Source organism: Sesamum indicum, unplaced genomic scaffold (assembly GCF_000512975.1).
Source record: "Sesamum indicum cultivar Zhongzhi No. 13 unplaced genomic scaffold, S_indicum_v1.0 scaffold00319, whole genome shotgun sequence".
NCBI classification, from domain to species: domain Eukaryota; kingdom Viridiplantae; phylum Streptophyta; class Magnoliopsida; order Lamiales; family Pedaliaceae; genus Sesamum; species Sesamum indicum.
In genome coordinates, this window is record NW_011628212.1 from 14,339 (window position 1) to 36,025 (window position 21,687).

Here is a 21,687-nt window from a genome sequence, read left to right on the forward strand (position 1 = left end):
TGGTACATATTTTGTTTGTTTTATTTGAGAGAATTCTAACACATGGCCTTTTACTTTTTTTTTATTTGTGTGATTAAGTTGAGAGGTGTTAAAAAAAGTAAAAGTAATTACCAATTAGAATGCCGATCTCCTCTTGGAAGCCAGCACAATCCAGCATGACAAACTTTTCAATTCAGGGCATGATGAACAAGCACCAAGGGAAGGATAAGGTAGTGGTGGTATTGGGTGCCACTGGCATAGGCAAATCACGCCTGGCAATAAACTTGGCCACCCTTTTCTACAAGGGCCTATACATAGTAACCAACAAGGTTAGCATTGAATAAGGTCGTGGCGTGCCACACCATTTGCTTGGGATCATTGATCCGGAGGTGGATTTCACTATACATGATTTTGTGCATCATGCATTTCTGGCTGTTGATGCCATCGTACAAAAGAATCGCTGTCAATCATTGCTGGAGGGTCCAATTCCTTCGTACAAGCACTTGTCAATGATGACACTGAGTTTCGCTCCAAGTACTACTGTTGCTTTCTCTGGATGGACGTGGTGATCCCGGTCTTGCATTCATACGTGTCGAAAAGGGTTGATCAGATGGTGGAAAGCGAGTTGGTGGAGGAAAGTAAGGCATTTTTTTACCTAAAAATTCGTGACTATGATTATGGGATTAGGCGTGCCATTGGGGTCCCCGACAGTGGATGAGTTCTTCAGGAGCGAGGGTCTTGTTGATGGTGAAACTAGGGGTAAGCTTCTTAAGGCAGCTATTGATTAAATTAAGACGAACAATTGCAAATTAGCTTGCCATCAAGTTGAAAAGATTTTGAGGATGAGGGAGGAATTCGGGAGGCAAATCTATCGGTTGAACGCCACATAGGTATTCCTTCGACGTGGTGGAGATGCCAATGGAGCATGGGAGAAATTGATGCTGGAGCCTATAATGAACATTGTGGCTTGTTTCATTTGCAAAGAATACATAGACCCGAAACCAACTGTCGATACTCCATTCAATGACATTGAAGTAGCTACTACAAACAACTAGTGGATCAACAGATTCTTGGTGGCATCATGGTTTGTGTTGGTCGATTTTTGGATGGGTAAACGGATGGTGGTCTTTGGATGAATCGTTCGATGAATTGTTCTAGGTTGCTAGTTTTGTAGGGACTTACATTATGTTGTTAGGTATGGGTAAACATAAGAAGGAGGAATTGTAATGGCATTTTGTGGTTTTAATAATGAAATTGAAAGTCTCAAATTTGAAGGTTTTGTGAATTTTGTGTTATGTTGATAAAGAATTCTGTTAATGAATATTAAGAATGAAACTAAAAGCCTAAAATTGTAGTTGTTAATTAATTTAGTAATAGAATAAAAATGAAAATGAATTTTCAGCCATTTCTGCAGCCTTTTCAATAATATAAGGAATTTTCAGCAATATTTCTGCATCCTTTTTAGCCATTTCTGCACCCTTTTCAACAATATAAGGAATTTTTAGAAATATAATGAAAATGAAAACAATCATTTCTGCACCATTTTCAACATGTTAACGAGAAACATTCATTTTATACTAACATCAACAATTTATAGTCTTTCTTCACAAAAAACATGAACATCCATTTACAACATTTCTTCAACAACAACCTGTCCACAGAACCGCCTAATTCATAACATATGCAATCACAACTGATTCTTCAAGTTTCTCAAGTATCTTTAGATTACAAACAAAAAATGTTTCAATCAAAATAAAAAAGTACTTAAACAAAAGGTAAATTCCTCCCATCTTTCTTCTTGCCCTTGTCTCCCTTGTCCTTCAATTGTGATAACACATTGTTCAATCGTGATAATGTAACATACTTCTTGACATCCGTCTCCAAAAATGTACATGTTTACATAAGAGATTTGGTCTCTGGTTGTAAAGGCTGTTTTGAAAATACCTCCTGTCTCTCTGTCCATCGTGGTGGAGCTCTAATATTAACTTTTGGGATTGGTGGCTGCAGATGACTTGGCTAAGTTGGTGGAGGAGGCCTAGACTTGAGTTGCATCTTGTTGTTGGGATGTGGAAGACTTGAATGATGGCTTCCATGGTTGTTTGTGTGCAGCGTTTTGTTTATACCGGGGTGGCTTGAATGGTTTGGGTATTACCTATAAGGAGAATGAAATAAATTGAATAAGTGAATGATAAACAAAATTCTTGAAATTACTTGAGAATTACTTACTAAAGCTGCAGTTTGTTGGCTTGTATGATGGACTACAGTACTTGAAAGCTCTTGTTACTTCATACCCTAAAAAAATAGTCCATATAAAGTATTAGAAGATGTATAATTAAAATGGAATGAATGGGTACTGAAGTTTCTTACCACGGACTTGTTCTCCTCAAATGCATCAGCTTTAGTCATCTCGTCATATGAAATTTGTTCTTGCATCCCCTACAAAAAAAGTTATTAAGTAGTAATGAATGGCAACTTAAAAATGTAATGGGTACTGATGTTTCATACCATAGTGTTGTCTCCTTGAAACGCATCATTTTTAATCAAAATGTTCTTGTCATCTGCCTCATTTTCAACCTGTAACAAAATCAGATTTAGATAAGTATGTAATCAACACACCAAAATCAGATTTAGATATTCAGTCTTGCCCTTCTTTTCTTGCCTGCATGAGCCTCTTTTTCTTTGATTTCTTGTATCACTTGACTAAATGCATCAAATGACTTGTGTATCTTATTCTAGGTTCTTCAATGGACATCTTTGGGCATTGTGTTTCTCCTTACCGCATTTGTTGCACTTGACAGTCTTTTGCACTCTTTTCAACCTGTTCTGCGGTTTCCCTTTACCATTTTTCTTCTGCTTTGACACTATCTCATCAGGTTCCCTCCTTCTAGATTTCGGAGGCTTAACAACCCCACTACAAAAGATTGGTGGCAAATGAGGGATGAATTGTGTAGCTGTCCATAATTCTCTACCAACCATAGGCATAAATTGCAGTCTTATTAACATTCTTATAAGATTCCACACTTTAGCACTCATCCACATACTTAATAGGATCATCACGTTTACACAATGTGGCACTACAAGCATGTTTACATGGGATTCCATTCAAATCCGATTTCCTGCAAGATTATCTTCTCTAGTCCAAATCAACTAAATGTTGTGAACCATCAAAACAGTTTAATTGAAATGACATGAATCAGCCTTTATGGGAAAGCAATCTGTGGACTTTTCAACATTTTTCTCAACAATTTTCAGAATCCTAGGACATAAAAAACCAGTCCATTTCAGTTCTGCCCTATCCCTGTTCTCCTGCAATCTTCTCATTAAATACTCTCTGATCCATTCAAGCATAGTGACAATAAGCTTCTCCCTGATCTCGAAAATGTTCGAGCCAAATGTTTCACAACAATTATTCAATGAAACATCACACTTAATATCAGTTTTGAAGTGTGATCTACTCCACTGTGTAGGGGGTTTATCATCAAACCATTCTGCAGCAATTTTATCAAGTACTGACATTTGTTTTATATACATTCTAAATTCATTAAGGGTAGTAGCCCTTGTAGCTTTCCACAAACAGTTCTTCAAGTTAGAATGTAGATGTCTTACACAAAACCTATGATCTGAAGCAGGAAACACGTCCTCAAATGCTTGAACTAACCCCTTTTGCTTATCAAATATGAAATACCACTGATCATGTCTAACTACCCCCAAATCAGATTTCAGAAGCCTTAAAAACCACTCGCAAATAACCTTCATTTCTTTTCCAACAACAGCATAAGCAATAGGATAAATATTTGTTATTCAGATCAATGCCTATTGTTGTTAATAGGACATGTAGCACCACCATCGCTACAAGGGCTATATCTACCCTAAACGTCATACTTATAATAATTCCTGTGTTTATATATATAAATGCACATAATCATCTAATCAATATGCATACGTAATCACAACGTCATAACGACATAGTCAACCCACAACATCACATATATCCAAATCAAACACCACAGTTGATCGCTACGCCTATGTTCTCTTTATACAATCAAAATAAGATTTGTATGCTAGCTGACAAGAGGAGAAAACAACATACTAGCCCGACCTGACTGAGTATAGTGCGTAGACCTATTCTTCAACAGTCAGATACCTCAAAGTCTACTCCTGAAAGAATATGTCAACAGAGGGATGAGCCTGCCACTCAGTAAGTAAATAAACGACACTATCTATATATGTATATCAAACACAGCCCAAACAGGACAAGTAGGCAACGTGCATGGGTTACAGTCAATTTAAGTCCAACATAATCAATTGTAGTACACCACATAGCTATCTCACAATAAAATCATCAATTAAACTTCCTTTTTCCTAGTTTGCTTACCAGAAGGTGATATCGTGTTTTTCCCGTCAACTCAATCTCACCGTCATATAAATTTAAGTGAATCCCCTTGACAGCCGGCTCATCAATCTCATTTCGCATCATAGCTCTTTCAATTCGCATCATTAGCTCTTTCAATTCGCATCATAGCTCTTTTCACATCACATCTTTTTCATATCGCATCAAAGCTCTTTTCACTTCATTTCTTTCTCATATCGTATCAAAGCTCTTTTCATTTCATTTCGCCTTATAGGCTTTTCAACACATCAAGGGGTATTCACACCACAATTATATTCAATTTCCACCACTCCCTCATTTCCACATATCACCATTCTTGTAAGCAACTAGTAACATAAAACAATATATCATTACATTCTCATTTTCAGACACCCACAACACAACATACAACAAAGATGATATTTCAACGTGTCTTCGCATTCCACATACACAGTATCGTCAATCAAATCAAAATTCACCACGCATATATTTTCAGATAAAACAATATCAACATAAACCACAAAGTCATATAATAGTAATACCACAAATAAAGAGAACATATATAATAAACCACAAAGTCATATAATAGTAATACCACAAATAAAGAGAACATATATAGATAATACTAATTATTTATTTACCTCAACCTCACAACGTTTCTTTCTACTCAATCGCTAATTCTCAGTCCGTTCACCTCACCCGCGTATCCTATAATGAGTTATACCACATACAATTAATATATCGAGAAAATCATAATTTCTTTTAAATACAATGTTAAATATTATTCGTACAATTTCTACTAATTCTTTAATATTCCACTTCTATCGAAGTACAAATCTTCGTTTTTCCTCTTTATTAACATACCATTTATTAAATATATAATTTTCGGAATATTTCTACGGATTTCTTATCAATTTCTCGCTATAATATAATTTAATTAAATAACAATACATAGAATTGCGTATTTAGTTAACAATTCCAATGGAATTATATAAATTGGCTATAGCAATATTCAAATCTAACGAATTTAATAATCTAATTAACCAACGACATAACGAATTTAATAATCTAATTAACCAACGACATCATTTTTATATCAAATGTGATATTTAATACGACATTATTTTAGATAGCTAAAATCATAAAATACTCCGATAAAATAGTTGATCGCTCAATATAATCAATATTTAATAAATGAATTAATTAAATAATATAATTATATAAATTAATAGAAATTAAAATAAAACTTACCTCCCGCTGCGAATTGCCGAACAGAGAAGGAAATTGCAAATTTATATTTGTGAGATTATGATAATTGGCTCACATATATATATGTAGGGGGTGGGGCGGTGCGTGATGGCCCACCCCCAAAATCCTTTTCTTTCCTTTTTTTTTTTCCTTTTCTTTTATATATAGGTATGTATATATATTATTTACACATATATATTTATTATTTAGTAATATATATATTATATATAATAATATTATTATTTTATTTATTTAATTAAATTTTTCACAAAATACCATTTACGTCCTTTCTAATTTTCTTAATTAATAAAAATTGTCCTAAAATATTATAACGAATTCCAATTTAATTCATTCAAGTGTTATTATATTCCATTGACCCATAATTTAGTGGCTAATTAACTAAATTTCATGCAAATTTATCAATTAATCCTACAATTATGTATTATAATATTTGGGGCGTCACAATTCTCCCCTCCTAATAAAAATTTCGTCCTCGAAATTTAACTTACTTACCGGCTCAGGGAATAAATGTGGGTATTTTTCTCTCATCTTCTCCTCAACTTCCCAAGTGGCTTCCCTTGGCTCTTCCACATATGTCAATCCTTCTGATATCTCTATCTCTGGCTCATTCAAAATATGACTAGGATCGGAAGGGTATCGCCGTAGCATAGAAACGTGAAACACGTCATGTATCTGCGATAATTCTGTCGATAATGCTAACCGATAGGCTAGTGGTCCAACTCGCTCCAGAATTTCATATGGCCCAATATATCTTGGACATAACTTTCCCTGCTTCCCGAATCTCAAGATTCCTCTCCAAGGTGATACTTTTAGAAAAACTTTTTCCCCCACCTGGTATTCCATCTCTCTCCGATGCTTATCAACATAACTTTTCTGCTGATCTTGTGCTGCCTTCAAACACTTTTTAACTATTTTTATCTTGTCCACTGTTTCTTGGACTGACTCCGGCCCTTCAAGCTGTCTCAATCCTTCAATATCCCAACAGATCGGGCTTCGGCATTTCCTTCCATACAAAGCTTCATATGGAGCCATACCAATAGTGGAATGAAAACTATTATTATAAGCAAATTCCATCAGTGGTAGATGATCATCCTAGTTTCCTTTGAATTCAATTACACAGGCTCTCATCATATCCTCTAATGTCTGAATCGTTCTTTCTGACTGTCCATCGGTCTGAGGATGAAACGCTGTACTGAAATGCAATTTTTAACCTAGCGCCGTTTGCAAGCTTCCCCAGAAATGAGAAGTAAATCAAGGATCTCTATCAGAAACTATAGAGGTAGGAATGCCATGTAATTTTACAATCTCTGAAACATATAATTCGGCGAGCTTATCCAAGGACTCATTTTGACGGATTGGTAGGAAATGTGCCGATTTAGTCAGTATGTCAACAATCACCCAAATAGCATCATGTCTTCTGAATGTACGTGGTAACCCAATGACAAAATCCATAGTAATCTTTTCCCACTTCCATTCAGGTATAGTCAAAGGATGAAGTTAAACATTTTGCTACAAACTCTGCCACATTTTTCTTCATTGTTGGCCACCAGTAATAAGGTCTCAAATCCCGATACATCTTGGTACTGCCAGGATGCATAGCATATGGTGCGTAGTGCGCCTCATGCATAATTTTCATTCTCAACTCCTCTACGTTCGACACGCATATACGTTTTCCATTGAACAATGTACCATCTTCTTGGATTATAAATTGATCGCTCTTTCCTTTTTGCACCTTAGCTTTCATCCTCTGTAGATATGGATCTCTAGCCTGTGCATCTTTAATTTTATCCTTGAGGGAGGGCTTCACTTGTATCGTAGCTAGTAGAATAACACCACCAATGCTAAAGTGTACATCCATAGCTCTGAGGGCAGTCAAATACTCCATGTTATAGCAGATCATACCCGCAAGTTGGTCCATCGTCTTTCTACTCAAAGCATCTGCTACAATGTTTGCCTTCCCGGGATGATAGTCAATGGTGCAGTCATAATCTTTCAAAAGCTCCATCCACCTTCTTTGCCTCAAATTCAATTCTTTCTGTGTTGGGATATACTTTAGACTTTTGTGATCTGTAAATATTTGAAACGTCTCCCCGTATAAGTAATGCCTCCAAATCTTCAATGCATGTACTATGGCTGCTAACTCCAGATCATGGGTTGGATAGTTCATCTCGTGTGGCCTCAACTGCCTCGAAGCATAAGCTATAACTCTCCCATGCTGCATCAAAACACACCAAAGTCCTTGTCGTGAAGCGTCAGTAAATAGCACATATCCTCCATCCCCAAACGGCAAAGCAAGGATGGGTGCTGAAGTGAGTCTCTTCTTCAACTCCTCAAAACTCTGAGCACATTTGTCATTCCAATTAAATGGTGCATTCTTCTTCAACAAGTTCGTTAAAGGTTTTGCGATTATAGAGAAGTCCTTTACAAATCTTCTATAATAACCAGCCAATCCTAGAAAACTCCGCATCTCCGACACATTTTTAGGTGGTTCCCATTCTAAAATAGCCTTAACTTTTGCTGGATCAGGTTGTACCCCTTCTTTGGAAACAACGTGCCCCAAAAAAGCGTTTTCCTCCATCCAAAACTCACATTTGCTGAATTTACCGTACAGTTGTCTGTCTCTCAAGATCTGCAAAATTGGCCGTAAATGTTGTTCATGTTCCTCGTGACTACTCGAATATTTGTTCATGTTCCTCGGGACTACTCGAATATATCAAAATATCATCAATAAACACAATCACAAATTGATCAAGGAATGGTTGTAACGTCTTGTTCATCAGAGCCATGAAAGCTGCAGGGCCATTCGTTAATCCAAATGGCATAACGACAAATTCATAGTGGCCATACCTGGTCCTGAAAGCTGTCTTTGGGATCGACTCTTCTAAAATAGCCTTAACTTTTGCTGGATCAGGTTGTACCCCTTCTTTGGAAACAACGTGCCCCAAAAAAGCGTTTTCCTCCATCCAAAACTCACATTTGCTGAATTTACCGTACAGTTGTCTGTCTCTCAGAATCTGTAAAATTGTCCGTAAATGTTGTTCATGTTCCTCGGGACTACTCGAATATATCAAAATATCATCAATAAACACAATCACAAATTGATCAAGGAATGGTTGTAACGTCTTGTTCATCAGAGCCATGAAAGCTGCAGGGGCATTCGTCAATCCAAATGGCATAACGACAAATTCATAGTGGCCATACCTGGTCCTGAAAGCTGTCTTTGGGATCGACTCTTCCTCAATCTGTAGTTGCCAATATCCTAACCTCAAATCATTTTTAGAGAACACAGTGGCACCCTTTAGCTGATTAAGCAGATCGTCAATCCGTGGCAGAGGATACTTGTTCTTGATTGTGATTCGGTTCAGCTGTCTATACTCGACACATAATCTCATACTCCCATCCTTCTTCTTTACAAATAATACTGGTGCTCCCCACGGTGAAATACTAGGTCGGATGAACCCTTTATCCAATAGCTCTTCTAACTGCTTCTTCAATTCTTTCAATTCTTACAGAGCCATTCTATACGGTGCAATTGAAATAGGTGGCGCCCCAGGAATAATATCTATTTCAAAGTCTACTTCTCGATGAGGTGGTAGTCCAGGTAATTCATCAGGAAAAACATCAGGAAACTCCCTCACCACTGGAACGTTTAATACACCCGAACTAACTTTCATGGTATCGTGCACACTAGCTAGGTACGTCTCACACCCTTCTTTAATTAGATTAAAAGCGGTCACAGCAGAAATTAAGCAATTAGGTATCACTTTTCTTTCCCCCACTATAACCGTCTTCATCTGCCTATTGACTTCAACCATCACCTCTTTTGTTTGACAATCCACTAGAGCATGATTACTAACTAACCAGTCCATCCCCAGGATGACATCAAATTCCCTAAGGTCTATTACTACCAGATCTGCATATAAAGTAACACCCTCCACCACTATTGGACAAGATCTCACCACCGTATTCACTAATACAAACCTACCAGCAGGCATAGAAACATGTAAATCATGTCCAAATGGTTCTATTTTAGCATGTACGTGAGATGCAAAATCACGTGATATAAATGAATAAGTAGATCCTGGATTAATCAATACATGTGCACTAGAATCAAATAGAGAAGGAACCAGTGATAACCTCGGGTGCCATAGGAGCTTGTTCTTTTGTGATTGCATACACCCTAGCTCGTGGTTGAGGCTGACTACTTTATCCTAGCTTGTGGTTGAGGCTGACTACATTGCTAAACTCTGAAGTCTAAGGTCTTCTGGAATTATCCCTCCATGTAGGACAATCCCTGATAATGTGTCCTGGTTGATGGCAACGATAACACACAATTGGTTGAACTCCCCAACATTCACCAGTGTGTCTCCTACCGCAGTTAGCACAAGAAGGAATAGATCTTCCACTGAACGATCTGGCTAGACCCTGTCTTGCTCCAGATCTAATCGAAGTAGGCCCGCCTCTACTCGAGAACATTGAAGGAGACCTGCTAGTTTGACCCACTCCCCTGCCTCCGAACCAACCTCTCTGCGGACCAGAGCCCCTAAAGGAAAATGCACCACTCTGTCCCACTGTAGGATTTAGGTTACCTGTTAATTTCTTTCGTTTAGCTTCAGTAGAACTCCTTTCAATTGACGTCTCTTCTGCCCTCAGTGCTGCTTCCAACAGTGCACCATAACTTGGAGGTTTGATTGCTAGTTTATCCCGAATCTCAAGTCTCAACCCCCTTTCAAATCTGTCTCTTCTCAATTCATCGGTACTCACTTCTTCTGGGGCATATTTTGACAATTTCACAAATTGCAGTTCATATTCAGCAACAAATAACTCATTCTGCTTTAATTCCAGGAATTCAAATTTTTTACGGTTTCTGTAGACTGGTGGAGTATATTTGTCAGCAAATTCTTTCAAGAAGTCATTCCACGTCAAAGTGGTTGGTCGGTTCCTGCTCCCTGGGATTGTTTCCCACCAATGTAATGACACTGCATACCTCAACTTTTGCTCAGAAGTACACTCGATCCTGTCCAACACCCTTTCCGTGTTTCTCAGCCATTCCTCTGCTTCAGCAGGATCAGTTGTACCGGCAAATACCTTCGCCCCCTGTCTCCTTACTATTTCATAACTTTTATCAATAACTGCATCATGTAGTTGTGATTGTGGCGATGGAACCATCATCTGCATCATTTCGATAAACTGTTGCATAAAAGGGTTTATTTCTAGTTGTGGGGCATTTCTATTTTGGGATTCTAACCCCTGATGTTCTGATCCTGTATCATGACCCTGCATAGACTCTATTGACTCAGCGGGGACAGCAGCGTTTTCTCTTGACGCTTCCATCCTATATAAAATACACACATGTGAGTAGATTCCTAACATATACACCTTACGTATAAAATGATATTTCATCTACTATCCCAAGGAAATCTAATCCCTGCTCTGATACCACCTAATGTAGCACTCCTTTCGCTACAAGGGATATATCTACCATAAACGTCATACTTATAATAATCCCTGTGTTTATATATATAAATGCACATAATCATTTAATCAATATGCATACGTAATCACAACGTCATAACGACATAGTCAACCCACAACATCACATATATACAAATCAAACACCACAGTTGATAGCTACGCCTATGTTCTCTTTATACAAACAAAATAAGATTTGTACTCTAGCTGACAAGAGGAGAAAACAGCATACTGGCCCGACCTGACTGAGTATAGTGCGTAGACCTATTCTTCAAACGTCAGATACCTCAAAGTCTACTCCTGAAAGAATATGTCAACAGAGGGATGAGCCTGCCACTCAGTAAGTAAATAATCGACACTATCTATATATGTATATCAAACACAGCCCAAACAGGACAAGTAGGCAACGTGCATGGATTACAGTCAATTTAATTCCAACATAATCAATTGTAGTACACCACATAGCTATCTCACAATAAAATCATCAATTAAACTTCCTTTTTCCTAGTTTGCTTAGCAGAAGGTGATATCGTGTTTTTCCGGTCAACTCAATGTCACCGTTATATAAATTTAAGTGAATTCCCTTGACAGCCGGCACATCAATCTCATTTCGCATCATAGTTCTTTCAATTCGCATCATAGCTCTTTTAATTCGCATTATAGCTCTTTTCACATCACATCTTTTTCATATCGCATTAAAGCTCTTTTCATTTCATTTCGCCTTATAGGCTTTTCAATACATCAAGGGGTATTCACACCACAATTATATTCAATTTCCACCACTCTCTCATTTCCACATATCACCATTCTTGTAAGCAACTAGTAACGTAAAACAATATATCATTACATTCTCATTTTCAGACACCCACAACACAACATACAACAAACATGATATTTCAACGTGTCTTCGCATTGCACGTACACAGTATCGTCAATCAAATCAAATCATTCACCACGCATATATTTTCAGATAAAACAATATCAGCATAAACCACAAAGTCATATAATAGTAATACCACAAATAAAGAGAACATATATATAATACTAATTATTTACTTACCTCAACCTCACAACGTTTCTTTCTACTCAATCGCTAATTGTCAGTCCGTTCACCTCACCCCTGTATCCTATAATGAGTTATACCACATACAATTAATATATCGAGAATATCATAATTTCTTTTAATTACAATGTTAAATATTATTCGTACAATTTCTACTAATTCTTCAATATTCCACTTCTATCGAAGTACAAATCTTCGTTTTTCCTCTTTATTAACATACCATTTTTTACATATAATTTTCGGAATATTTCTATGGATTTCTTATTAATTTCTCGCTATTATATAATTTAATTAAATTAAAATATGTAGAATTGCGTATTTAGTTAACAATTCCGATGGAATTATATAAATTGGCTATAGCAATGTTCAAATCTAACGAATTTAATAATCTAATTAACCAACGACATCATTTTTATATCAAATGTGATATTTAATACGACATTAATTTAGATAGCTAAAATCATAAAATACTCCGATAAAATAGTTCATCGCTCAATATAATCAATATTTAATAAATGAACTAATTAAATAATATAATTATATAAAGTAATAGAAATTAAAATAAAACTTACTTTCCGCTGCGAATTGCCGAACAGAGAAGGAAATTGCAAATTTATATTTGTGAGATTATGATAATTGGCTCACATATATATATGTAGGGGCTGGGGCGGTGGGTAATGGCCCACCCCCAAAATCCTTTTCTTACCTTTTTCTTTTTTCCTATTCTTTTATAAATAGGTATGTATATATATTATTTACATATATATATTTATTATTTAGTAATATATATTATATATAATAATATTATTATTTTATTTATATAATTAAACTTTTCTCAAAATACTATTTACGTCCTTCCTAATTTTCTTAATTAATAAAAATTATCCCAAAATATTATAACGAACTCCAATTTAATTCATTCAAGTGTTATTATATTCCATTATGACCCATAATTTAGTGGCTAATTAACTAAATTTTACGAAAATTTATCAATTAATCCTACAATTATGTATTATAATATTTGGGGCGTCACAGGACACCACCAAAAGGACCGTTTAAATGACATCCATCAACAGCTGCCACCTGTCTACACCCGCCATTAAACCCATTTTTCAAGGCACCAAAACACACATAAAATTTATCGAATTTCTGATCAGTATCTACCCCTACCACCACTATAGAGCCTGGGTTAGATTTAAACAATTCATGCGCATAATCTTGCATCATTGAATATTGTACCTCAGGCGCACCCTCTATTGATTTTAGTACCTTTCTTTTGGCTCTATACGCTTAATTGTAAATGTGAATATATTAATGATGTTTGTATCAATTAAGTATAATATAGTATTGTGCAATCCTATCTATACAAAGTAAAAATTCATGTCCCGTCTATTTATTATGATCATCAAGTGAAAAATCGTGTACTTGCAATTACTGTGGTCTACAAAAGAAGTTATTATGGTGATCCAGTCTAAAATCAATGTCCGTACAATTAGTGTACAAGCATTATGTGATACTTTTACTAATAACTTATGAAGTCCTAATGATATATTGAGTTAAAATTCATGGCGATACAATTAGTATGAAAGCATTAATATTGAATGCTTCATTAACGAAATATATATGTAATCCTATTAATGCCAATTAAAACTCCTGTTCGTCCGATTAGCATGATCAACAAGAAATATATATAATACTATTTGCAACTAGTTAAAACTTACCAATACATTTAGTATGATCAACAAAAGATGTATTCCCTACTCAAACTAAATTAATACTCACTTCCATATGAGTATGATCAACGAAGGATGTAATCCGAACTCAAACTAAATTAATACTTACTTCCATATGATGCTTCTACATATGTATGAAAGAAATTAATTATCTCTACTTATACCAATTAAACTCGTGTTCGAGCAGTTAGTGTGATTATTAAAATATTAAATCCTACATATGTGTATAGGGATAAAAATACAGTTTCTGTCTTATAATTTATGAGGGAGTATCATTTTTTATCATACATGAATTATGAAAAATACTTTTTACCAGACCAAATTATCAAAATTATAAATTATAGAATTAAAATTACTAAAATAATTAGTCTGATAAATAAAATATAAGTAAAAATACTATGGGTGTCTAGGTGTGTATATATGTACACATATATAGCCGGAGTTCTTGAATAAAGTTGAAAATTAAATCAAATTATTCGCGATTGCATTTGAGGTTGATGAATAAATGTATAATACGAATATATTATTATATGACGACTAACACGAATTGTGATCGCATGTTAACATTTATGATATCTATAGAAGCGTATTAATCATTGCTATATTCTTGAATATGAATGTGGAATAAGTTATGTGATTAATTCTTGTAATATTTATCTAAGTTAATAAAACTCATATACGTAGTTTTATGGTGCTTCCATCAATGAAATATTTAGTCCTAGTTACAAATTAAAACTTTGTTTCTAGAATTTTTGTGAAATATAATCCAAGTCATATCAATTTACAACTCTTGTTAGTACAATTAATATGATCAAGAATAGTTGCAAATTATCTTAATTATAAATGTGAATATATTAATGATGTTTGTATCAATAAAGTATAATATAGTCTTTTGCGATCCTATCTATGGCAAGTAAAAATTCGTGTCAAAGTATTTATTATGATCATCAAGTGAAAAATCGTGTACATGCAACAACTATGGTCTACAAAAGAAGTTATTATGTTGATCTAGTCTAAAACCAATCTCCGTACAATTAGTTTACAAGCATTATATGATGCTTTTACTAAAAAAATATATATGTAGCTTCGTGCATATGAACAATTAGTATGATCAACAAAATTATGTAGTCCTATTGATATATTGAACCTTTTCAAAATTCATCGAAACTTGACTCAAACGTTGCTATAGACCCAAGAATTTGTGTGTTAAATTTTTTAAGTGTAATAATAACTACAAGATTGTATAAAAGGAAAACACACTTGCTTTAATAAAATCAAATTTTGAACGTTCTCAAAATTCGAAAAAACATGACCCAAATGTTGGTCTAGACCCAAGAAGTTGTGTGGTAAATTTGCTAAGTGTACTAATATCTACAAGTTTGTATAAAAGGCAAACAAACATGATATAGTAAAACCGTGTTTTTCAGAATTCGACGAAATTTGACCCAAGCGATGGTCCATACCCTAGAATTTGTGTGGTAAATTTGCTAAGCGTAATAATAACTACAACTTTGTATAAAAGGAAAACAAACTTGCTTTAATGAAACCGAGTAAAACAGCTATATTTTGAACGTTCCCAGAATTCGACGAAAGTTGACCCACACGTTGGTCAAGACCAAAGAATTTGTCTGGTAAATTTGCTAAGCGTAACAATAACTACAAGTTTGCATTAAAGGGAAACAAACTTGCTTTAATAAAACCGTGTAAAACAGATAAATTTTGAACGTTCTCAGAATTCGATGAAACTCTACCCAAACGTTGACCTAGACCCAAGAATTTGTGTGGTAAATTTGCTAAGCGTAATAATAACTACAAGTTTGTAAAAAAGGAAAACAAGCTGGCATTAATAAAACAATGCAAAACATCTAAATTTTAAACCTTTTCAGAATTCGTCGAAACTTGACTCAAATGTTGCCATAGACTCAAGAATTTGTGTGTTAAATTTTTTAAGTGCATTAATAACTACAAGATTGTATAAAAGGGAAACAAACTTGCTTTAATAAAATCAAATTTTGAACATTCTCAAAATTCGACAAAACATGACCCAAATGTTGGTCTAGACCCTAGAATTTGTGTGGTAAATTTGCTAAATGTACTAATATCTAGAAGTTTGTATAAAAGGAAAACAAAATTGATATAGTAAAACCGTGCAAAACAGCTAAATTTTGAACGTTTTCAGAATTCGACGAAATTTGACCCAAACGATGGTCTATACCCTAGAATTTGTGTGGTAAATTTGCTAAGCGTAATAATAACTACATCTTTGTATAAAAGGGAAACAAACTTGCTTTAATGAAACCGTGTAAAACAGCTAAATTTTAAACGATCCCAGAATTCGATGAAAGTTGACCCAAACGTTGGTCTAGACCAAAGAATTTATCTGGTAAATTTGCTAAGCGTAACAACAACTACAAGTTTGTATAAAAGGGAAACAAACTTGGTTTAATAAAACCGTGCAAAACAAATAAATTTTGAACGTTCTCAGAATTCGACGAAACTCTACCCAAACGTTGATCTATACCCAAGAATTTGTGTGGTAAATTTGCTAAGCGTACTAATATCTGCAAGTTTGTATAAAAGGGAAACAAACTTGCATTAATAAAACCGTGCAAAACATCTAAATTTTGAACCTTTTCAGAATTCATCGAAACATGACTTAAACGTTGCTATAGACCCAAAAATTTGTGTGTTAAATTTTTTAAGTGTAATAATAACTACAAGATTGTGTAAAAGGGAAACAAACTTGCTTTAATAAAACCAAATTTTGAACATTCTCAAAATTCGACAAAACTTGACCCAAACGTTGGTCTAGACCCAAGAATTTATGTGGTAAATTTCATAAGTGTACTAATATCTACAAATTTGTATAAAACGAAAACAAACTTGATATAGTAAAACCGTGCAAAACAGCTAAAATTTTGAACATTTTCAGAATTTGACGAAATTTGACCCAAACGATAGTCTATACCCTAGAATTTGTGTGGTAAATTTACTAAGCGTAATAATAACTACAACTTTGTATAAAAGGGAAACAAACTTGCTATAATCAAACCGTGTAAAACAACTAAATTTTGAACATTCCCAGAATTCGACGAAAGTTGACCTAAACGTTGGTCTAGACCAAAGAATTTGTCTGCTAAATTTGCTAAGCGTAACAATAACTACAAGTTTGTATAAAAGGGAAACAGACTTGTTTTAATAAACCGTACAAAACAGATAAATTTTGAACGTTCTCAGAATTCGACGAAACTCTACCCAAACGTTGATCTACACCCAAGAAATTATGTGGTAAATTTGCTAAGCTAATAATAACTATAAGTTTGTATAAAAGAAACAATCCTGCATTAATAAAACCGAGCAAAACATCTAAATTTTGTACCTTTTCAGAATTCATCGAAACATGACTCAAACGTTGCCATAGACCCAAGAATTTGTGTGTTAATTTTTTTAAGTGTAATACTAACTACAAGGTTGTATAAAAGGTAAACCAACTTGCTTTAATAAAACCAAATTTTGAACGTTCTCAAAATTCGACAAACTTGACCCAAACGTTGGTCTAGACCCAAGAATTTATGTGGTAAATTTTCTAAGTGTACTAATATCTACAAGTTTGTATAAAAGGGAAACAAACTTGATATAGTAAAACCGTGCAAAATAGCTAAATTTTGAACGTTTTCAGAATTCGACGAAATTTGACCCAAACGATGGTCTATACCGTAGAATTTGTGTGGTAAATTTGCTAAGAGTAATAATAAGTACAACTTTGTGTAAAAGGGAAACAAACTTGCTTTAATGAAACCGTGTAAAACAGCTAAATTTTGAACGTTCCCAGAATTCGACGAAAGTTGACCCAAACGTTGGTCTAGATCAAAGAATTTGTCCAGTAAATTTGCTAAGCGTAACAATAACTACAAGTTTGTATAAAAGGGAAACAAATTTGGTTTAACAAAACCATGCAAAACAGATAAATTTTGAACGTTCTCAGAATTCGACGAAACTCTACCCAAACGTTGATCTACACCCAAGAATTTGTGTGATAAATTTGCTAAGCGTACTAATATGTACAAGTTTGTATAAAAGGGAACAAACTTGTATAAAAGGGAACAAACTTGATATAGTAAAACCGTGCAAAACTGCTAAATTTGGAACGTTCTCAGAATTCGACGAAATTTGACCCAAACGTTGGTCTAGACCAAAGAATTTGTCTGGTAATTTGCTAAGCGTAACAATAACTACAAGTTTGCATAAAAGGGAAACAAACTTGTTTTCATAAAACCGTGCAAAACAGTTAAATTTTGAATATTCTCCGAATTCGACGAAAGTTGACCCAAACGTTGGTCTAGACCAAAGAATTTGTCGGTAATTTTCTAAGCGTAACAATAACTATAAGTTTGCATAAAAGGTAAACAAACTTGCTTTAATAAAACCGTGCAAAACAGATAAATTTTGAACGTTCCCAGAATTCGACGAAACTCTACCCAAACGTTGATCTGCACCCAAGAATTTGTGTGATAAATTTGCTAAGCGTACTAATATGTACAAGTTTGTATAAAAGGGAAACAAACATGATATAGTAAAACCGTGCAAACCTGCTAAATTTTGAACGTTCTCAGAATTCGACGAAATTTGACCCAAACGATGTTCTAGACCCAAGAATTTATGTGGTAAATTTGATAAGCGTAATAATAACTACAACTTTGTATAAAAGGGAAACAAACTTGCTTTAAAAAGCCGTGCAAAACAGCTAAATTTTGAATGTTCTCCGAATTCGACGAAAATTGACCCAAACATTGGTCTAGACCAGATAATTTGTCTGGTAATTTGCTAAGCGTAATAATAACTACAAGTTTGCATAAAAAGGAAACAAACTTGCTTTAATACAACCGTGCAAAACAGATAATTTTGAACGTTCTCAGAATTCGATGAAACTCTACCCAAACGTTGATCTAGACCCAAGAATTTGTGTGGTAAATTTGCCAAGCGTAGTAATAACTACAAGTTTGTATAAAAGGGAAACAAGCTTGCATTAATAAAACCGTGCAAAACATCAAAATTTTGAACCTTTTCAGAATTCGTCGAAACTTGACTCAAACGTTGCTATAGACCCAAAAATTTGTGTGTTAAATTTTTTAAGTGTATTAATAACTACAAGATTGTATAAAAGGGAAACAAACTTGCTTTAATAAAACCAAATTTTGAACATTCTCAAAATTCGACAAAACATGACCCAAACGTTGGTCTAGACCCTAGAATTTGTGTGGTAAATTTTCTAAGTGTACTAATATCTATAAATTTGTATAAAAAGAAAACAAACTTGATATAGTAAAACTGTGCAAATCAGCTAAAATTTTGAACGTTTTCAGAATTTGACGAAATTTCACCAAAACGATAGTCTATACCCTAGAATTTGTGTGGTAAATTTACCAAGCGTATTAATAACTATAACTTTGGATAAAAGGAAACAAACTTGCTATAATGAAACCGTGTAAAACAGCTAAATTTTGAACATTCCCAAAATTCGACGAAAGTTGACCCAAACGTTGGTCTAGACAAAAGAATTTGTCTGCTAAATTTGCAAAGCATAACAATAACTACAAGTTTGTATAAAAGGGAAACAGACTTGCTTTAATAAAACCGTGCAAAATAGATAAATTTTGAACGTTCTCAGAATTCGACGAAACTCTACCCAAACGTTGATATACACCCAAGAAATTGTGTGGTAAATTGGCTAAGCGTAATAATAACTACAAGTTTGTATAAAAGGGAAACAAACATGCTTTAATAAAACCGTGCAAAACAGATAAATTTTGAACGTTCTCTAAATTCGACGAAACTCTACCCAAACGTTGATCTACACCCGAGAAATTATGTGGTAAATTTGCTAAGCGTAATAATAATTACAACTTTGTTTAAAAGGGAAACAAACATGCTTTAATGAAAACCGTGTAAAACAGCTAAATTTTGAACGTTCCAAAATTCGACGAAAGTTGACCTAAGCGTTGGTCTAAACCAAAGAATTTGTCTAGTAAATTTGCTAAGCGTAACAAAACCTATAAGTTTGTATAAAAGGAAAACAAACTTGCTTTAATAAAACCGTGCAAAACTGATAAATTTTGAACGTTATCAGAATTCAATGAAACTCTACCCAAACGATGATCTACACCCAAGAATTTGTGTGGTAAATTTGCTAAGCGTACTGATATCTACAAGTTTGTATAAAAGGAAAACAAACTTGATATAGTAAAACCGTGCAAAACTGTTAAATTTTGAACGTTCTCAAAATTGGACGAAATTTGACCCAAACGATGGTCTTTACCCAAGAAATTTTTTGGTAAATTTGCAAAGCGTAATAATAATAACAACTTTGTATAAAAGGGAAACAAACTTGCTCCAAAAAACCATGCAAAAAAGCTAAATTTTGAATGTTCTCCGAATTCGACGAAAGTTGACACAAACGTTGGTCTAGACCAGAGAATTTGTCTGGTAATTTGCTAAGCGTAACAATAATTACAAGTTTGCATAAAAGGAAAACAAGCTTGCTTTAATAAAACCGTGCAAAAAACAGATAATTTTGAACGTTCTCAGAATTCGACGAAACTCTACCCAAACGTTGATCTAGACCCAAGAATTTGTGTGGTAATTTGCTAAGCGTAATAATAACTACAAGTTTGTATAAAAGGAAAACAAGCTTGCATTAATAAAACCGTGCAAAACATCGAAATTTTGAACCTTTTCAGAATTCGTCGAAACTTGACTCAAACGTTGCTATAGACCCAAAAATTTGGGTGTTAAATTTTTTAAGTGTAATAATAACTACAAGATTGTATAATAGGGAAACAAACTTGCTTTAATAAAACCGTACAAAACAGATAAATTTTGAACGTTCTCAGAATTCGATGAAACTCTACCCAAACGTTGATCTAGACCCAAGAATTTGTGTGTAAATTTGCTAAGCGTAATAATAACTACAAGTTTGTATAAAAGGAAAACAAGCTTGCATTAATAAAATCGTGCAAAACATCGAAATTTTGAACCTTTTCAGAATTCGTCGAAACTTGACTCAAACGTTGCTATAGACCCAAAAATTTGGGTGTTAAATTTTTTAAGTGTAATAATAACTACAAGATTGTATAATAGGGAAACAAACTTGCTTTAATAAAACCAAATTTTGAACGTTCTCAAAATTCGACAAAACTTGACCCAAACGTTGGTCTAGACCCATGAATTTGTGTGGTAAATTTGCTAAGTGTACTAATATCTATAAATTTGTATAAAAGGAAAACAAACTTGATATAGTAAAACCGTGCAAAACAGCTAAATTTTGAACGTTCTGCGAATTCGACGAAAGTTGACCCAAACGTTGGTCTAGACCAAAGAATTTGTCTGGTAATTTGCTAAGCGTAACAATAACTACAAGATTGTATAAAAGGGAAACAAACTTGTTTTAATAAAACCGTGCAAAACAGCTAAATTTTGAACATTCTCCGAATACGACGAAAGTTGACCCAAACATTGGTCTAGACCAAAGAATTTGTCTGGTAATTTGCTAAGCGTAACAATAACTACAAGTTTGCATAAAAGGGAAACAAACTTGCTTTAATAAAACCGTACAAAACAGATAAATTTTGAACGTTCTCAGAATTCGATGAAACCCTACCCAAACGTTGATCCAGACCTAAGAATTTGTGTGGTAAATTTGCTAAGCGTAATAATAACTAGAAGTTTGTATACAAGGAAAACAAGCTTGCATTAATAAAACCGTGCAAAACATCGAAATTTTGAACCTTTTCAAAATTCGTCGA

At 34.2% G+C, this 21,687-nt stretch overlaps 1 long non-coding RNA gene across 1 annotated transcript; it reads right to left on the reverse strand.

Annotated features, from left to right (window-relative positions):
* Window positions 1-1,768: 1,768 nt before the first annotated feature.
* Window positions 1,769-2,409, reverse strand: LOC105180090. The gene is made up of 3 exons (XR_002286472.1): window positions 2,347-2,409; window positions 2,206-2,271; window positions 1,769-2,131 (listed from the first exon to the last, which is right to left on the reverse strand). It is a non-coding gene; the product is annotated as an uncharacterized LOC105180090 (long non-coding RNA).
* Window positions 2,410-21,687: the final 19,278 nt, after the last annotated feature.